This window comes from Megalopta genalis, chromosome 5 (assembly GCF_051020955.1).
Source record: "Megalopta genalis isolate 19385.01 chromosome 5, iyMegGena1_principal, whole genome shotgun sequence".
NCBI lineage: Eukaryota > Metazoa > Arthropoda > Insecta > Hymenoptera > Halictidae > Megalopta > Megalopta genalis.
Window position 1 is genome coordinate 14,471,929 of NC_135017.1, and position 6,000 is coordinate 14,477,928.

Sequence of the window (6,000 nt, forward strand, 5' to 3'; positions counted from 1 at the left end):
CGGAAAAAGAAGGGCGGCCCTCGCGGGGAAAGAAAACACGCCACTTTGTCCGGCCGCGAGCGACGCGGCGCCGCGACGCCGCAACGCCGGCCAATCGATACAGATTAATTTGTCGATAAAGGTACCGTATCGGTGGAAATTCTGCGCGCCACGGGATCCCCAATTACTAAACGGTCGACCGAGAAAAACTCGTTGAACTCGTTAAGCCGCGGGGCGCGGCGCGGACCTGCTGTACCAATCCAGTCTCGAACACGGTCGCGACGCGGCCAAGAGCCGAGCCGAGCCGAGCGGAATTTCGCGCGACGACTCCGCCGAGCCGAAACGGACCCCGAACGAACGCCGAGTCACGTAACCCTTCGAACCCTGCCGTCACTTTTCACGAAGAAATCCAAATTAACCCGACGCGCTCGACTGGAACAACGGGACCAAGAATTCGTACGTCGTTCGCGCACCTAAACGCGAACGCTGTTCGTTCTGTCATCGTTTTCTAGAAACGAAAGCGAACGAAGAAATGATACGGAAGAGCAGAATCGTCTCGTTTCAATTATCAACGAAATTATCAACCGTAGGACGAGCGGAAGGTTTAATGGACGAAAGCCGGAGCTGCGGATCGTGTATCGCCGGAAACGAAAGTTCGTTGTTTATTTATCGAAAAACCAATTTTTCCGTCGGATTTGCATCTCGTTCGTTGCGCGGATCGCGCGTTCTCGATAACCGTTTTCCTAAAAACCGCGATACGGTATCTGAAACAAAGCGGGGATGCGTTCTCAATGCGCATTATTATGCACTTACGCGAGGACAGCGCAACGCGACTTCGTTTCTAATAGATGCGACTATATTGTCGCGTTGGTCACGTGTCGGTGACACCATTCTTCCGTCCGGTATAGAGCCGAATTCGCGTGGAACATAGTAAACCCTATTGGAATGTATACTATGCGAAGGGGGGGGGGGAGAGTGTGCGGGGGACGACAGAAGCCATCAATTTGATCAATTGCAATTTTCCGATAGCAGTTTCGTTGACCGAGCTATAAAAACTATTGTAACTTCACGGACACGTACGTATGCGCGCGCGTATAGAGAGTGAAACGGCGAGAAAGCTCTATCAAGATCCTAAAAAAGAGACTGCACGCTGCGTTGTGCATTATGCACTTTACGGTTGACGCAAGGATTTTATTTCTGGCGGACGCGATTTACGCTTTCGCTGGCGTACGCTCGTGACGGAATTATTTGCTCGGATTTGGAGATTCATTGCCGGCGCTAATCGATGGATCAAATGATAATGTTTTGTTATACTATTAAGGTCTTGTTATCAAGATTGAATTATTAAGGTCCTGTTATCAAGATGAAATTATTAAGATCCTATTATTATCCTAGAATTATTTGCTCGGATTTGAAAACTCATTGTCGATGCTAATCGATAGATCAAATGATAATAATATTTTGTTATATCATTAAGGTCCTGTTATCAAGATCCTATTATTAAGGTTCTATTGTTAAAGTCCTTGCTATCAAAGTCTACGAGACGTAAGAATGTCGAAAAGAAAAAAAATGTTGCAATCGACGTCGCGCAACTCGATTCGTCGATTTTTATCCGACCGAATAAAGCACTTTTATTTCGTGAAATTTTGAAAGGCTGTAGCGATCGACGATAGCAGCATCGACGATCCACAACCTGCAGTCAATTTTCGAAGGAAGTTCGCGTCGCGAAGCATTCGAGCCTACGAAACTTTGTTCGAATTTGTTGTATGCAAGAGGATTGAAGAAGCGACCACTCTGATCAATAAGCAACTTCCTAATTTCAGGTGCCTTCACCGAACTATAATGCTATTGTAACTTGATAGATGGCCCAGAAGGCTTTGCGGGGATCTTCGGAAAGAAGACCGGAGGCACAGCGTGCATCTTGCACTTTACAATGGCCCGAGGTTTCTGCGTAACGTCGTCGAAAAGCAACGTTGTTTATCGGCGAATATAATTTAAGCCGGTGACCGTGTTATCGAATGAATTAGTATCGCGAACGTTCCGCAGCATAAAAATAGGAAGGATCGCAGAGGTCGATCGCGAATCCAGAGAACCGCGCGAAGCTGTTTTTCAGAAATGGACGATGCGCATCGTGCACTCGTCGACGGTGCATCGGTGCACTTTACGAGGTTCCGTGCGAATTATGATGGAGAAAGACGACTCGGTTTTCCGATGGGCGTAATTAACGCGTCGACTGCCTTAGAAATCAATCGATGTGATTATTATGTTAGCGATCGCTTCGATCGGTTGCGAATCGAGAGGATTCCGTGTTCGGAAAGCTTTATGAAAATTCCGGAAAATATTTGAAAATTATGCACTTTCTGGTAGCATAAGCAATCGTGCGCACGCGAATGGCGAACATAATTCGCGATCCATAAGATTAACGGCTGCCGAATCGATCTACAGTAATGTCTCCCTCATTGACGCTTAGATTTCGCACAAAAATGGACAATTTGGGAAGAGTAAATACGATTATTCTATCCTTGCGACTCATTTTTATAGTTATTAACAATCGGTAATTATAAAAAACGAACCGCAAGGCTCGAACAATCGCGTCTCCTCTTCCCAAATTGTCTATTATAGCGCACAATTTGGGAGACATTACTGTATCTTGCGCTATGCTTCGATCAGTTCGAAGAATAAATCAGCGCCGTGAAATATCAGGGAACGCAGCAGCAATATCGACAAAGCCGTCGCTTTGTGCATTGACATCTTGCTAATTCCGGCCTCCTTGATCGAATCACCGTTGTACAATGCTATCGAAGTTGTAGCGATACCGAATATCGTAATGCTATTGAAGTTACCCGTGTCCAAACAGGTCTACGAAGATCCTCTCGGCGAAGATTACGTCCGATGCGCATCGCGCATAGGTAAAGGATCGCATAAATTCTGACCGAGAAAGCGGCTCGCTTGATTCGCGATAAAAGCGATTAACATGTTGCTCGCTGCAGCGTTCCCTATCGGTTTCGGAGGTCAATTTTTATCGCGCAACATTCTCACGCCCGAACTTACGTTAACGCGGAGTGTTGAACGCGACGAACGCCCGCCGAACGATAGGATCGCGACCATTCGTTCGGTAGAATCGATCGCAACTTTTTAGCAGAATCACGGATCGCGAGAATCGCAATTTTAGCCCGCGGAATCGTGGATCGCAAATTTCTCCGAGTGTATCCCGAGTCGAAGACAGCGACGGTTAAAAAACCGTAACGGATAAAAATCAGTCCTGCGATTTTTCGAGTTTCTAATCCAGTTATCAACGAGCTCCGTACGCGATATTCGACGCCCTTTTCCCGCCTTCTCGCCAAAAGATCGTTCAAAGAGTCGTCTCCTATTTGCTCCTTTACGTCCATTAGTTGACATATTCGCGACCACTGTCGCACACGCGTGATTATCGCTCCCTCGCAGTTCGCCGAACAATAGATTCCGATTAAACGTTGCCCCCCGAAAGCGATAATCCAGAGCGCAGGAATCCTCGCGACTTCGTTTCGACGGACCGCCGAAAAGCTTCGTAACGTCGGGCCACGATATCGGACCGCAACGTCGGTCTGTACAGGGTGTTTCGCGAGAACGGGGCCTGCTCGCGGAGGCAAGAATATTCGAAGACATCGAACACCGCAGCCCCTCGCTCGAACAAAATCCTAAAAAGGCGATCTTATCCGAAGCGATCGGTACGCCGCGGATTTCGATGCGGAACAAGAATTGTCCGAGCCAAAAATTGCGATCGCACGAAACGGGCAAGTCGGATGAGAAATGTTCGCCAAATCGTTGCGGCAAGTTGCAACCCGATACAAAACTGTACGAAAATCCTGCGAACGTCTCCACGAATTTGTCTTCGACCCCGGTGCTGTCAAAAAATCCATCGAATCCGCTGCTCGGCGACGAATCGCGGCGACAGTTCGGGCACGGTTCGACGCGTGAAATCGTGGCGAATCGATCCGCGGAAACGGCTAAACGCTGGCGCGATCCTCGCGAGCGGAACCGTCGACCGAAACCAGCTTTTCAACGATCCATTACGTGGATCCGCGGACGTAATGGTCGCGGAAAGAGGGCGAAACCACCCCGAGCGAGCCGCCTTGTTTAGGCGAACGGGAGACCCGCGGACCGGGGTTCGCGCGACCATACACCCAAGATAGATCGTTCGCTGGCGATCGATTCGCCGCGTCGACCGGCGCCCGTTTTCCATATGAAATTAGTCCGCAGATTTATCGCGACGATTACAAGCTAGTTATTCATGGCGAACCCTTAACACCGTTCCCCTATCGATGGACTACATCTATCCCTTTCCCGCGGCATTAGAAAAGGAGACGTCGACCGAGCCGTCATAGGGTGCCGCGAGGCGGCACAGGGCAGCAGAGGGCGGTTCTGGATCGAAGGATCCCTTTTGCGCGAAAAACTCGAGCACTCGGCTTCGCGAAGATCATTCTCTCCGGCAAGGTGTGCCGCGGTCGTCGAGAAAACAACGTCGATCGCGAACGTTCGTTCGTTCGTCCGTCAGCGAGCAGCGATCGTTCCGGAAGTCTTTAACGCGGCCGTGTTCCGTCGCCGAACTTTAACCCCGTCCCCGCGGTCACTGGAACGTGGACAACGAGCAACCTCGTCGAGAACAAATCGTTGCAAGGTAGCAAAATACGGCGCACGAGTTAGCAGAAGACGGTGCAAAAAGCGGTTCCCGGAGATCGAACGATCCCGTTCGCCGCTCGCGAAGATCGTTTCCTCCGTTTCCGCGGAGCGGCGAGGGGTGCGCCAGCAAGGGGTGCTGCCGCGGCAAGTTATCGAGAAACAATGTTGATCATGAAAATTCATTCACCCGTCACTGAAGCGACCTTCCCGGAAAGTTATCCTGCCGAAGACGCGCGCGCTCCGGAAAGTGATCTGCGGGCTTCCGGGCGGCGGGGGACGATCGAACGGTAATTATCGACGGGTCGACGACGACGATGATGGTCGATCGGTGTGAACACTAATCGGGCCGAGACGTGCACGCGACGGTAGCGCGGTTAGAGCGTCGCGGCGACACCGTAGCACAGGACGCGCGACGACGCGGACAACGCCAGGAAAAATACGCGTACGCTCGCGACGATCGCGGGCTGAACACTGGCACGTCGCGTCGCCCGGACTTTTAGTTCGTGGCGCCACCGAGAAGCGTCGCGACGCTTCCCGCGCCCCACTCCGGGATTCAGCCCTTGGTCCGTAGTCCGTGTCCGTGCAGGTCGGCTAGCCGGCTCGACTCGGCTCCTTCGAATCGTGCGCCGCGTTTCGTGCTGTCCCTCGCCCTCTCTCTCTCTCTCTCTCTTTCTCTCTCTCGATCTCTTTTACTCGCTCTCTCGCTCTCTCGCTCTCTTTTACTCTCTCTCGCGCTCTCTATCGCTCGCTCTCTCGCTCTAGCCGTCTCTCACCCTGCTGGCAGAGGCATCGCCCTCGCCCTCGCCCTCGCCTCACCCTCGCCCACGCCCGCGCCATCGCCCTCGACCCGATCCTTCTCGTATTTCTATTATCAATCGCCGTGACGCCTCCTATCATCACCTGCATCTCTGTAGTCTTCCGACGTCGACGACGACGTTCGCGTCGCTCCTCTCTGGATGACGGGTTGACGCGGCTTTATATTATACCTGCGAAACCAGCGAGCGTTCTGCGAGCCAGTCACTGTGGCCTAGCCAATTACTGTGCCCTTTCTTTGCTCTGGAGCATGATTAACTTTGTACTTATCGTAGAAGGGCCGTCGGCTTTTTGTTATTGACATTCAATTCGTGTCGAAGGCCGGAGCACTTGGAGTGCCGCGACAATTATTTGAATTTTTTGAATTTCGGAATTTTATGTAAAGCTTCTGGAAAGAGCTTTAGCAAATACTTGAGGTACGATGATCGATATTCGGTCGAATAGATCGTTTTAGGCGAGATATCGCAGTATTAATTCCATTGGTAATTAAGCCTCGAATCTAAAATCATCTCTGTGATATGTCTCAAGAGGAGAAATGTAAATGTAAAA

General features: G+C 50.8%; 1 protein-coding gene across 2 annotated transcripts in view; it reads right to left on the reverse strand.

Moving 5' to 3' along the window:
• Positions 1–5,108, reverse strand: part of LOC117227051 (neural cell adhesion molecule 2) — a 303,120-nt gene extending 298,012 nt beyond the window's left edge. For both annotated transcript variants that reach the window (XM_033481958.2, XM_033481957.2), the window contains exon 1: positions 4,826–5,108. The gene's annotated coding sequence lies outside the window, so the exon portion shown is untranslated. The remainder of the gene's footprint in view (positions 1–4,825) is intronic.
• Between the last annotated feature and the right edge of the window lie 892 nt (positions 5,109–6,000).